The sequence below is a fragment of the Lacerta agilis genome, chromosome 8 (genome assembly GCF_009819535.1).
Source record: "Lacerta agilis isolate rLacAgi1 chromosome 8, rLacAgi1.pri, whole genome shotgun sequence".
Classification (NCBI taxonomy): domain Eukaryota; kingdom Metazoa; phylum Chordata; class Lepidosauria; order Squamata; family Lacertidae; genus Lacerta; species Lacerta agilis.
This window is the reverse complement of record NC_046319.1, coordinates 72170527-72184525: the sequence shown is the minus strand read 5'-3', so window position 1 is coordinate 72184525 and position 13999 is coordinate 72170527.

The following is a 13999-nucleotide window of genomic DNA, read 5'->3' as shown; positions in this document are numbered from 1 at the left end:
GAAACAGTTGAATTCTGCAACCGGAATGCAAGCACATTTGCCTGATTTATTCCATATTTGTTTCCTTCTGCAACAAGGAAAGGTGGATTCTGCAACTTGAATGAAAGCACATTTGCCTGATTTATTCTGTAATCGTTTTTTTTTTTCCATCAAAACATTTTTGCAAAAATCCCCCTAGCTGCTCTTAGTTGTGGGGCTGGGGAAGCTCTGACCCTCCAGATATCACACATACAGACAATTCTTGCATGTTTCATTTTAGCTCACCCCTCCCCGTAAGCACCCACCCACGTGGCAAATGTTGCTGAATGTGTCTGCATTGCACATATCCTGTAAGGAAACTCCTGAGTTGCAGGGGGATTGGACTAGATGACCCTTGGGGTTCCTTCCAACTCTACGATTCTATGACAATCAGGCCTTCGAGGAGGCAAAGCTGTCTGAAAGAAAGAGTACAACCCCCTCTGCACTATACATTAAAAGCAGCATCATTCTAAACAGCCCTAGCTTCCCTCAAAGAATTCTGGGTTCTGGAGTTTCTTAAGGGTGATGACAGATGTTAGGAGACCTTATTCCCTTCACAGAGCTACCGTTCTCAGAACAGTTTAACAGTTCCCTGGTAATGTTGGGAGTTGCAGCTTTCTGAATAGGAGCTTCCTAGCAACTCTCAACACCAGTATATCTGAAGGAAAGTCTCCACCCCCATCATTCAGCCTGGACACTGAGGTCCAGCTCCGAGGGCCTTCTGGCAGTTCCCTCCCTGCGAGAAGTGAAGCTACAGGGAACCAGGCAGAGGGCCTTCTCGATACTGGTGCCCGCCCTGTGGAACGCCCACCCACCAGATGTCAAGGAAAGAAACAACTATCTGACTTTTAGAAGACATCTGAAGGCAGCCCTGTTTAGGGAAGTTTTTAATGTTTGATGTTTTATTGTGTTTTTAATATCCTGTTGGAAGCTGCCCAGAGCGGCTGGGGAGGCCCGGCCAGATGGGCAGGGTATAAGTAATAATTTTACTACTACTACCCAGAATAAATTACAGTTCCCAGGATTCTTTGGGGGAGAAGCTATGACTCTTTAAAGTAGTATGACACTGTTTTCAGTGTGTTGAGCAGATGGGGCCAAAGAAACACATGGTAATTTTACTAAAACTATGGTGCCAACACAGGGCGGCAGTTGTAGATTCAACAAATGCAACATACACCAAATGAACAAGCAGGACAGGAGTGTCTCTGTGTTAGTAATCTTTGGTATGTGCCATTGATCTCGCAGCCCCTTCGTCCGTTTGGAGGTTGTTCAGCCTTAGCCACTGTTAGGGATACTTTATGGAACAGGCGATGCTACTGTTCCGTTACACAATGAATGCACCGGAGAGAGCAGACTTGGGCTCTCTGCTAGAGTGCTTATTATTATTATTTTAAGATTTTAACATTTCAATTTTAAAATTTATTTCAAGGAGCGTGTCACAAACACATCATCGTTTCAAGCATTACAGATTTACAGATATAAACTGTCAGATGAAATGCAACACAGATAAGGACGACCCTAAAAAAAACCAACCTCCTTTTGACAGCTCTTACAGGAAACCGAAGCCGCTATCTAGTTGGACTGATAACACAGTTAAATTGAATAGGCAGTCAAACTAGATAGCAGCTGCTCTTTCCTGTTCCTGTAATAGCTGAAGATTAGGCTGCATGTTAGAGCTATGAGGTCTGCTTGCAGTCTGAGGCTATGTACACATTTGTAACTTAAAACATAACTCTCTGCCCCCCCCGCCCTGCATTTTGAGTTTCTATTTTTAATGTTGCTATATGCACTGGAGAGAAAGTCAAGGATGTCTTCACTCACTGTGCATTACCTAATTTGTTTTGTTTAGCTGAACTCCCTTCATTGAAGTTGTCCTCGGTGCTTGTTCAATGGCTGTTTCAAATGTACACACCTTAGCTTAACTGTGCCTTACATTTTCAAATCAGATGGAAGCTGGTGTGAGGGAAAACACATCAGACACAAGTCAGCCTGGATAGCTTAGTTGGTTAGAGCATGGTGCTTATAACGCCACGGTTGCAGGTTCGATCCTCGTATGGGACAACTGCATATTCATGCATTCCAGGGGGTTAGACTTAGATGATCCTCACAGTCCCTTCCAACTCTATGATTCTGTAATATAGAGTATTTCTAAGCAAACTACAGGGTGCACATGGATTGGGGCTAATGTTATGTGTGTCCAGACAGCAGCAGGAACACACTGGAGCTGGAGTAAATGGTAATGTGTTCAGATGAAGATTGTCTTAAGATCATATTCACACAATCCATATAAAGCACTATGATACCACTTTTAAGCAGCCAGGGCTTCCCTCAAAGAATTCTAGGAGCTGTAATTTGTTAAGGGTGCTGAGAGTCATAAGGAGAGTCATGGAAAGAGGGAATGACTGTTAAACCACTCTGGAAATTGTAGCTCTGTGAGGGGAATAAGGGGTCTCATAACAACACACAGCACATTTTGCATGTAGAAGGACCTGGGAACAATCCCTGACACCTCAGTGTGGCATGAAGCTCACTGGGTGACCTTGGGCCAGTCACAGTCTCTCAGCCTAACCTACCTCACAGGGTTGTTGTGAAGGGGAAAAAAGAGTGGGGAGGGAGAACTGTGCATGCCACCTTGAGCTCCTGGTGGGATATAAATGCAATGATAAATAAGGGTGATATTTAAAGCTAGGGAAGCTTTGGTGCAGCTGCCTGAGCAAAGTCCGGAGCCCCCTCCATCTGTTATGGAAGGGAAGAGGGAAGACAGCTAATGCACAAGAGAAAGCCTTCCCAGGGTCTCTCACTGTTATAAGAAAGTGTCATTGCTTAGGGCTGATGCCAAAAAAACGTCAGCTGTTTACTTTTAGGATGTTTTGCCACAAGCAAATTAAAACAAGATTACTCAGAGGTCCCCCGCCCCAGCATTCCCATGAAATGCCACATTTTGTAGCTAGAGCTGAACGGCATGTGTTTGCAGGTGTCTGTGACTGACAAGCAGACTTGCCATGAATATGTGATTCACTTTGATTGTATTGTTCATGAGGATGTGGGTGGCTCTGTGGTCTAAACCACTGAGCCTCTTGGGCTTGCCGATCGGAAGGTTGGTGGTTCGAATCTCCATGATGGAGTGAGCTCCCATTGCTCTGTCCCAGCTCCAATTCAAAAACATGCCAGTGCAAGTAGATAAATAGGTACTGCTGCGGTGGGAAAGTAAACAGCGTTTCCGTGCGCTCTGGTTTCTGTCACGGTGTCCCATTGCACCAGAAGCAGTTCAGTCATGCTGGCCACATGGCCCAGAAAGCTGTCTGTGGACAAATGCCAGCTCCCTCGGCCTGAAAGCGAGATGAGCGCCACAACCCCATAGCATGTGCCTTTTAAAACCTTGGAGATAAAATATCCAAAGGGCTAGCCCAAGACATTTAGCTGCCCGAGGAAAGGGCACAACAACTTTCACGTACAGAAACTGGCTTGACTGACAGTTAAATATTTCTTCAATACTGGCAATGAAGAAGCAGCCTTAATTGTGCCTGAAGGCAACAGGCTAGTTTACAAGGTTGCTGGGCAGATTGAGCGACAGCCCTCTCCTTCAAGGCTTTGCTTCTGTTGCCCAGCCCCTTTACAGTTGCCACCTGAGGCAACCACCTCCCTCTGCCTAAGGACAGCTCTGCCTTCAGTTGGAGGGATCAGATAGTATCTGTTGGAAAAGACCCTTGTCTTCCTGAGACCCTGTGGGGCTGCTGCCAGTCAGAATAGACAATAAATACCGGACCTGGAAACTCAAAACAGCCTCCGGTGATGTGGAAGGAAGGAGGTGGCAGCACTATTTGAAAGTTCTCTCAGGTCTTTAGAGAGACGCTCAAGAAGAAACGAGATGTCTCATTTGGTGGGCATCCAAACAGCATCAACCTGTGCATCTTGGCAGGGGGGAAAGCGGGGCAGTAAAATGGGGTCAAAACTGCTGGTGCTTGGCAGCAGCAGGTGATATTTGTAAATGGCTCCACCTCACTGGAAGGCAGTGGCAATGGCTGCCTGATCACTGGAACTTGTACAGAGAGAACCCAAACTGTATTGCTCTGCCAGAGCGAAGTAAGATAACTTCCAGCATGCCCTGCTCTAGGGCAGCCCTGCGGAGAGAAAATTCCCAGCATGCATTGATCTTTGTCATACACACTTCTAGTCTCACAGTGCTCCAGGAGAGCTAAAGCTCAGTAGAAAACCAAAGAAGCGCTTTGGCTTTAAGTTCGCCTGCAGATCCTTTGCCCCTCATCACAGAAGTGATGGGGCAGGTTGGAGGCAGTCAGCGAAGACAGAAAGTCACTCTGCTTGTCCTCAGGAGTACTCTCATTGGACAGGGCTTTTGTTGGCCTGGAAAACAGGTCATAGGGTCAAGCATTGGCTTGGATTAAGCCCAGACTGGTGTGCATGCAAAGCTTGATCCCAAGACTGAGGGTCGTTGTTTTTTTTCCTGGGAGGTTACCTCTCGTACCCTGCTCATACGATACCAACACATTTTTGCTATCTTTTTCTGTGGTTCCGCAAACTTTCGAGGTGAAGAAAAAGGAAGTCTGGTTGCTCCATCTCACTCTGTGAAACCTTCACCATCGAGGAAGCTGCTCCGTAGCTACTTCCTTTTTCATGTCCCGAGACAAAAGCTCCTAGCTACCCTACAGTCGCGCCTCACAGAGAGATGCTGTGGACTCAGCGTGACATCATCCCCTGGCTGCCCCATCCCAAAATAGCAAGGAGACTGCTCAGCTCTTTCTACTAATGGAGAACAGAGATGAGGGGGGTGTCAGTCAGGCATGTGGGTTCGGTTGCTGGCTTCAGTTCTATAAGAGCTTTCTGCTCACATGAAAAGCCTATATCCAACTGATAGAGAGTAAGTTGATAAAAAGGGGAGTCCAAGTCATAGATTAGGATTTTTTACACATTAGTCGCTTTCTCTTTTTACAAAAAGTAAACTTCAAGCAGTATACAACACAAAAATTAAAAACAACTATAATCTCAGAACATTCATGTACATAAAAGTTGATCTAACACATGCCAGCCATTAAAGAAGGCTGCACTGTCTAACATTATCCAAGCTAAAGGTCAAAAGTTCGGCTGAAAAGAAACGTTTTTGCCTGGTGACTCAAAGTTGGAAGTGATGGAGCCAGGCCTGCCTCCCTGGGGAGAGCATTTCATAAGCAGGGAGCCACCACTGCAAAGCCCCCTTTTTTAGTTGCCACAAACTGAGGTGGAAATGTGGAGAACTGGACTTAAGATGGGGGAAATGAGAAACTGAGAGAAACAGAAATGGTTGGAGTCACCCATCCATACCTGAAATTTCTGGAGATTGAACCTGAGATCTCCTATATGCAGAGCAGATGGTCTCCAACCAAGCTACACAGCCCTTCTTGACCTTTGCCCTCTACAAATTGGAGAGTGACGGGGATGGTGACCAAGGAATGTTGCCTAGCACACACACATTCTCTCGCCTTGCTTGGGTGTAGACTTTTCAAAGGAACAGAATGCCCGAAGATGGTTTTTGTTATGGCAAAGGCTTAACCCTAGCACCTTTTCCTAATGCCAGGGTTCTGCTCTAGGAGACATAAGATATAAATATTGCCCTTTCCACCTCATCACTACTGAGACGATTAATTTCAAACTACGCATGAGATTATTCATATCAGATTCCCCTCCCTGTTCTCCCCATCAGCGCTTTCTTATCTCAAGCAAGGTACCTACAAGTGCTGTTGATGGTGGTGATGTTTTAACCCTTTTCTCACTGCCGGCACCAAACCACCCCTAAGCTACTCTTGAGTCAATGGGAGAAATTGACTGGTACCCATTATTGTTCTCCCCGTGTAGCAGCCAGAGATAGAAAAGAGGCAGAAAGGAGAGGGTTGAGATGCCTCTCTATCAACCCTCATCCCCAGATTAGTCTCTCATTCAAGATTGCAGCCTAGGTGACTGCTTCAAGTAAGAGAGAGAAAGACAGAGTGAGACTGGGGGGAAGAAGAAAAATCCCAACACATGACTGGAAGTCCTGCTGAAGTCATGTGTAGTTTGAGCTTGAGTAACAACAGTCAGCCCATACACCTTCCTATAAATAGGACGGAGAAGCACTTCTAGATCAAGCCAAGGCAGCTTTGCAACTTTTTAAAAATTTTCATCATGCTTTGTTCTGTTTTGCTGGCCTTTTCTCTTCCTTCCTCTTTCTTCCCCAGTTAGTACAGGGACATGGGAAGATTCCTTTTACCCACTCAGGCCAAGAGTGCATCTATCTCAGCAGTGGCCAAAGTGATTGGCACCAGTTCTGACTGCAGCCAGTCTTGGGGTACCCAATAGGCAGGCTAAGCAAGTGCTTAGGGCACCAGCAAGGCAGGGGCACACTCACACACAGTCTTAAAGAAGAAGAAGAATTTGATATATGATATTTCAAAACCACCACCACCACCACCACAACAAGAAAACCTTATACAATAGCCATCATGGGAAAAGTCAGAACTTTGTCAGATGCTCCAAGTTTCGCTATTTTCCAGGGACATTTCTGGCAGGGGTGCCAACTTGAATAAAATATTGTGGGGGGGCAGGTGAGCCCTGCCCCACATAATTGATCACATGACACAGTGTGCACACAGCATTTGAATGGGAATGCCTATCAACTTTGTGGGGGGTTGAAGCCCCCACGGCCCCTAGGAGTTACAGAAGCTGCCACAGTTTCTTATTTGATCCCAGGATCTCCTGCTTTTCCTTGGGACATCCCTATTTTCATTGGAGAAATGTTGGAGGGTATGCTTGATTAGACTTCATTGCACTCTTCCTGCATTTCGCTGCTCTCCTTTTATAACTTTCCCCACCTAAACTAGGAGTTGTCCTACTACCATAAAATGAAAGAATGTGAGGAATTTGCTCAGCTCCTGCTTGCAGACTTTCCCACAGGCTGGCCACTGAGACCAGGATGCTGATCCAGCAGGTCATTCCTGACAGCCCCTTAACCACCTGTGTCATATATAGATCAAGCCAATCAGAGAGCCTCCAATGCTTTGCTTCTTTTCCAGATGAACCAGATTGTGGTAACTGGAATCATACAATAAATGCAGTGGAATAACGACAAATATATCACATAAAATTAATGGATTTTGGTTGCCTTTTTCTGCTACTCCCTGCCTTAGGGATAATTGGGAACAGGCAGTACTAGGGCCATTGTTGACTATGTCATGAGGGCTGATGTAATGCACCATATTATTTTTGGGGGTGGAAACCTCTGGCTCTCCAGATCTTATTCGACTCCAACTCCCATCATCCCTGACTGACTGTGCTAATCAGGGCAGATGGGACTTGGAGTCCAACAACTGGAGGAGAGCCAGTGTGGTGTAGTGGTTAAGAGCGGTAGTCTCGTAATCTGGGGAACCGGGTTCGCTTCCCCGCTCCTCCACATGCAGCTGCTGGGTGACCTTGGGCTAGTCACACTTCTTTGATGTCTCTCAGCCCCACTCACCTCACAGAGTGTTTGTTGTGGGGGAGGAAGGGAAAGGAGAATGTTAGCCGCTTTGAGACTCCTTCGGGTAGTGAAAAGCGGGATATCAAATCCAAACTCTTCTTCTTCTTCTTCTTCTTCTTCTTCTTCTTCTTCTTCTTCTTCTTCTTCTTCTTCTTCTTCTTCTTCTTCTTCTTCTTCTTCTTCTTCTTCTTCTTCTTCTTCTTCTTCTTCCTCCTCCTCCTCCTCCTCTCTCCTGTGATAAACAGTTGTGTGCTGGGTGTGTTTCTCCATCATTGTAAGCTCATTGGCTCTCTCCATTGGTGGACAGCATTTGGGCAGCAGCAGCAGCAGCAGCACAGTCTCTGATTGGTTGGTCCTTGCAGAGTTTCCAGGTACGCTGTGGCCATGCCGTTCATTTTTACCCGCTTTTTGTATTTACCCTGTTGTCTCTTTTCCCTTCCTTAGCTGAGCGCTCTTTTGATATTGCAGCCAGTATCTTAGCTGATCTCCATTCCTTGCTTAATGTGAGCATGGGATTGCTCTGCCCTCTTTGGGAGCAATTTGAATCTTGCGAATAATTCCTGCTCACCTTAATCCCTGTAAAAGTCATATAAATCAGGCTTGTCCTGTGAAGAATCACACTGGGGTTTGTTTAGTTTGTCTTTACTGGCATTTGACCCCACAAAAGGTTATTTTAGAATAGTGTGCACAGTTGGCAACACCCCATTCCCAAGCTGGAAAGGCGCTGAAAAGAGCGAATGAAAGGATCAAGGGATTGTGGAGCCTTCGCCACGAGGAAGACAGGAGTCTTGTGGGCTTTAACCTATGAAACCCCCTGCCACAAGATGCAGATACAATATGGGGTGGGGTGGGGGGAATTGTTTTTGTGGACTCCTTGGAGGCACCTCATTGGCTACTGTGGGGAGTCAAATGGTAGAGAATGGATCTTCTTATGTATTTTCCCGTACCCTCCTTCTGTCATTAAACAGGGCCATTGAGGTATCTGGTGGCACCTCTCAGTGAGGAGGTTCCATCCCACTGGTGACCGAGGTGGGGTCTTCAGGGACCTTAATGCAGCAATCCTTGGTCAAGGTAAGCCAGTCCGGTGTCTTATCAGTGCCTGGTTGGGAGACTTAAGTTCCATGGTGGAAGGAAAGGAAGATATAAGCATAGTAAAGAAAATGAAATTGCTTGTCCTTACTTTGGAAGCACTAATGGGACACACTGGGGTTGCCAACCCTTTGTGGACCATGGGCACACCTGCAAAGTGTAGAAACTGTTAATGGAGGACACCACACATGTGCCACAACTAACGACGGGCAAATCTGTCCTTTTTATTTGTTTCATTTTTTTTCAACCCTTACCAGAAGATTGGTGTGAGAATTTCAGGTGGGTGGGGCATTATTTTAAGCCTTTCCTCCCTGCCAGCTTCAAATCATCTGCAAGCTACTCTTGATCCAATGGGAGATAACATCCAGTTCCCATTTCTACATCAGCTGCTTGCTAAAAAAAAAAAAAAAAGTGTGCTTCCTGTGCTTTCTCTCTCTCATTTTCCTACTCATATTAAAATACTGCCCCTCAATGAGGCCAAACTTAGATTCACAAAATGTTAAGGGGTATGCGTCCCCCTGCGTCTCCCCAGAAAAAGTACTGTGTGCTTCTACCCCTTTCGAAAAAGCACCCAGCATCTGAGATCTAGCTAAACTTTTCTTTTTTTGATGATTCTCTTTGTATTTGTGTCTCTGTGTTTATTTACATACATATACTAGTTAAACTCATGTCGTGACCTGAAACTTGATCAGGAAGTGGTTTGAATAGTCTCCTCTATTCAGCTCTGCTGGCTTGTGTGAAGCGTGAGGACTCAGCAGGGATCTGTCAACCACAGGCCACATTAAAAGCAGAAGGTTTGAAACTGAAACTTGAGCAGGGGAGGCAGGTTTGTACCAGTACTGGATATCAGCAATTTCTACCTCAAGGGAATGGCTCCAGCATTGCTCACTTTGCCAAGCAACTGTTCAACACCCCCTTCCCCAATCCTGAAGTTTTGGTGTGTTGCAGGGGAGACCTGACGACATCTTCTCGATCGTGGTGGGGAACCTTTTTCAAGCCATTCCATTCTATTCCATTCTGGACAACCTTCCAGGGCTGGTGAAAGGGTGTGGCTGAGGAGGGGACCAAGCCTGGGCCAGATCGAGGTATATAAGATTCCTCACTCTGTTCTAGAACATAATAAAAACTCCCCTCTTTCTGTTCATTTCAGGTAAAAGTCAGGAGCAGCACTTTCTTTCAGAGGTGACTGCCCACCAGCACTGATCCCCTTACTGGGTGGGCTGTTCCTGCTGAGCTTTTGAGCCAATGTGGTATAGTGGTTAGAGTATCTGACTATGACCACAGAGATCCAGGTTCAAATCCCCAATAAGGCATAATCATCATCATCATCATCATCATCATCATCATCATCATCATCTCCTCTTGGGCTACTCTCACTGTCAATCACCCTAACCTCTCCTACAGTATAAAATGAGTGTATATACTGTCCTCAACAGCTTAGAGGGTAAGACATAGAAAATTGTTATAAGATTTCTGGGTTGGGGAGGGATCAGTCTGGAAGATACCTATGGGTATAATACCTGTGATATTGTATCTGAGTTTAGAATCTATGAGCTGGCTAGTTACTGTAAGTACCACCATTTGCATGGCCAAAAGTGTTGCCCTGCTGCCATAGAGACAAATGGCTGGGCCTTTTCCCACCTTACCTGGCTGGATGTCACACCATCCTAGGATGGAGAACAATAGGATGGGAAGCATAGGAGGCAGTTTGTGAGAGTTTGGGCTGTTGTTGGAAGCTGGAGACACATAAGCTTGTCTTCCTCAGTCCTGGACCCACAGTTATGGCTTGGAGATCTCCTTGGGAATGTATAGACATGGGGAGCCAAGATCTACTGTGATTCCCCTCTATTCTATGCTCAGGCTGTATGTATGTATGTATGTATGTATGTATGTATGTATGTATGTATGTATGTATGTATAAATAAATAAATAAAAGCATACCCTAAAGACATCACAGTCTCCATGGACGTTCATTCGATGGAATCCCTGGGTATGTTCTGGTCCCCCCTGGAGTCTCTAACCACTCAGATATTGGGGTGCATGCAACAATACAAACAAGCTTCTCAACATTCACCAGCCCATCATTTGAAAACCACTCTTTAGGGCACAGTGAGCACCCTGTGGCCTCTACCCAGCTCCCTTCCAAAATCGCTCCCTGGACCTGACCTGCCTTCAGCCTGCCACAAGTGGGCAACCCTGCACAGCCCTTTCTTGTAGCTTGATATGGGTCTCCCAGCTCCCCACACATTTAATTTTTTTTAATTAAAAAAAATGGTAGACTGCAGACTTTCATCAGCCAAAGTGCAATATCTTTATTTGTTCCACTTTCTCCAGCTCATGCTTCCTTTGATATTCCCAACCTTGACAAGAGAGGAAGCAGAAACTAATTGCAATAAAAGACAAGCTGCTGATTCATTTACATGTCTAGATCCCTGAGGACCCCAAGAAACTGAGATCAGGAAGGACTGTGTTACACAGCAAAGGATTGCCAGAGAGATTCAATGAGTGGCGGATATGGCCTGCTGAAAGCATTATTTAAAAAGTATAGTCCTGGAGCTTATGGTTAAAATACTTCTTCAGTACAATATTTCTCTTGGATGTGAGCAGCCCTTTTTGAAGAGGCAGCTTGGGGGTCCTTAGGAAAGTTATCTTAAGACTCTGAGGGCTTTATAGCAAACAGAACAGTAGGAGTGGGGAACCTCTGGACCCCCAGCTGTTGTTCGACTCCAGTTCCCACCACGCCTGAGCATTGGCCATGTTGGCTGGGGCTGATGGGAACTAGTGTCCAAAAGCCACAGCTTTCCCACCATCTTGTGTGTCTTGCGGCTTGCCTGCCCCCAGTTGGTGCCTCTCTCTTCCATTTCTGTGGTGTTTTCTTGAGAAAACTTTCTGATGTGCCGTGTGCCTATATTCCTTCCATTCCAGACCTTCCAATTGTCTGTTTTCCAGGGACAATTCTGGATTTACAGAAGCCATCCCAGTTTCTGATTTGATCCCAGAATGTCCCATGTTTCCCTATTTTCATCAGAGAAATGTTGGAAGGTGTGATGTTATCTCCCCCACCCCCACCCGAGCCACCTGAAGGCAGCCCTATATAGGGAAGGTCTTTTTTTTAAAAAAAATAACATTTTATCATGTATATATAATGTTTTTTATATATGTTGGAAGCTGCCCAGAGTGGCTGGAGCAACCCAGTCTAATGGTTGGGATATAAATAGCAACATTATTATTATTATGGAATAGGACATCCCTATTTTCATTGATGAAATATTGGAGGGCGTGGTCTACCACCTTTAATAGGCTTACTCTGCATTTATCTATTTACTATTTATGTTTATAGTCTACCCTTCAAATACACAATGCGAGACTTGCAAAATTACACCACAAAAACATAAAGGCATTCTACATGTGGGAGAAAGGAGCAGCAACCTTTCCTACCAGATGTTGGCGGACCACAACACCTATCATCTCTGACCACCAGCCATGCTGGCTGAGGCTGATGGGAGTTGGATCTCCAGAACACCTGGAAGGTCACAGGTCCCCCATCCCTGACTTATAGCTATGAAACTGGCTACATTTTAAAGAACTGCTGGAAATCTAATACCTTTTCCATGAGAATATGGCATAAAACAGTGTTCCAGAAGAGAGTCTCAAACATTTTAGCAGAGACAATTCCTAAGGGCTACTGTACATGTATGTGAGCGAGGTGAGGTTGGGGGTGAGGCAACCAATTGAATCTTCTCCAAATGCAATTGATGGTCTGATCCGTTGATCTGGTGCTGCACTGACTTGGTCTGGGTTTAAATGTCTTTTTGTTGGCTCATGTTTGAATCCAATAACAACTGGACTAGAGTTGAGTGGACTCCTCCCCCCCCCAGCATCTCACAACGACCCTCTGCAAATGATAGAACTGTAGAGTTGGACGAGACGCCAAGAGACATCTAGTCCAACCCCCTGCAATGCAGGAATCTTCCCCCAATGATGATGATGTATATTCTCTGGATGTGAAAATATTTAATTGTCAGTATGAGTTTGTGAAAATTCTGCATTGCTATCATCATAATTTCAATTTATATCCACACTAGTAGCAGCAGCACTCAATTCAGTGGCCGTCAGTATTTGACAGCACCTGATTCACTTTAGCAAAATTTAGATTTGCGTCATTAATTGAACCAGTCAAGAAAGTTTCCTTTAAACAGGTGAAAAGCTGAACTCAATATATTTCAGACTAGCCGGCCCGGCCACGCCTTGCTGTGGCTCTTCCCCCACCCCACCCCCGTTCTCACCTGGTTTCCCACAGCTTATCCCCACGAACTTCTGTGTGCCCCATTTCAGTCTCCCCTCCCCCTGTTTTCGCCTGGTTTCCCACACGTTATCCTGATGAACTTAAGCCTGCCTCCTCTCAGTCTTTCTCTCCCATTTTCGCCTGGTTTCCCACAGCTTATCCTGATGAACTTCTGTGTGCCTCCTCTCAGTCTCTCCCCCCCTGTTTTTGTCTTCCTCCCACTCACGCGGCGTGATTTGTTCCCCTCCCCCACACTCCCCCTGGTCACTCCAAAACTGTGTTGATCTCCTACCTCCCTTCTCTCTGGTTTCCCCCCTGGTTTCACCTGGCTCTCCACAGGTTGTTTTGTTGAACTCCTGTGCTATGATTTGTTCCATCACCTCCACACTCTCATGTCTGTTGCTCAGTTTTAAAATGGGAATTGGCCGAGCCTGAGGCAAGGAGTTGGCGGTGGTAGCTAAAGGTTGATTCGGCCCCTCCCCTGCCAACAGCCTATTGGCTGAGGCGACCTCAAGTTCTGCTCCCCCTCCCACCCTCTTCTGAAGTCTGTTGTTGTAAAACGTGTGTTCCTTTGATGTCCACTGGAGGGCACTGGTTTTTTTGCACAAATTCATGGATTTACCTGGGAAAGGTGTGATATTTTTGCAATCTAGGTACCTAATAACCTTCCCATATGGCCAAGGAATGTTGTGTCCAAATTTGAAGGCAACCGGTCAAGCGGTTACGGAGCAAGACCTTCGCATCCGCGCACCCATCATACATACATATATATATATATATATATATATATATATATATATATATGTGTGTGTGTGTGTGTGTGTGTGTGTGTGTGTGTGTGTGTGTGAACTTGTCATATTTCAGGATCAAACCCCAAAGGGAAAGTGCTCCTAATTTTGAAATCTTGCTATTTATTTATCTCAACCTTTGCCAACCTTTGCTCCAAATTGGATTACATGTGCTGGCTGAGGCTCATGGGAATTTCTACCTCAAACATCTGGAGGGCACCAGGTTGGCAAAGGCAGCTTTATTGTTTCAGCCCTAAACTGGACCTAATCCTTTCTGCATCTGGGATTGCAGATGTATTTTGAAATCCAGTAGTAGTAATAATAATAATAATAATA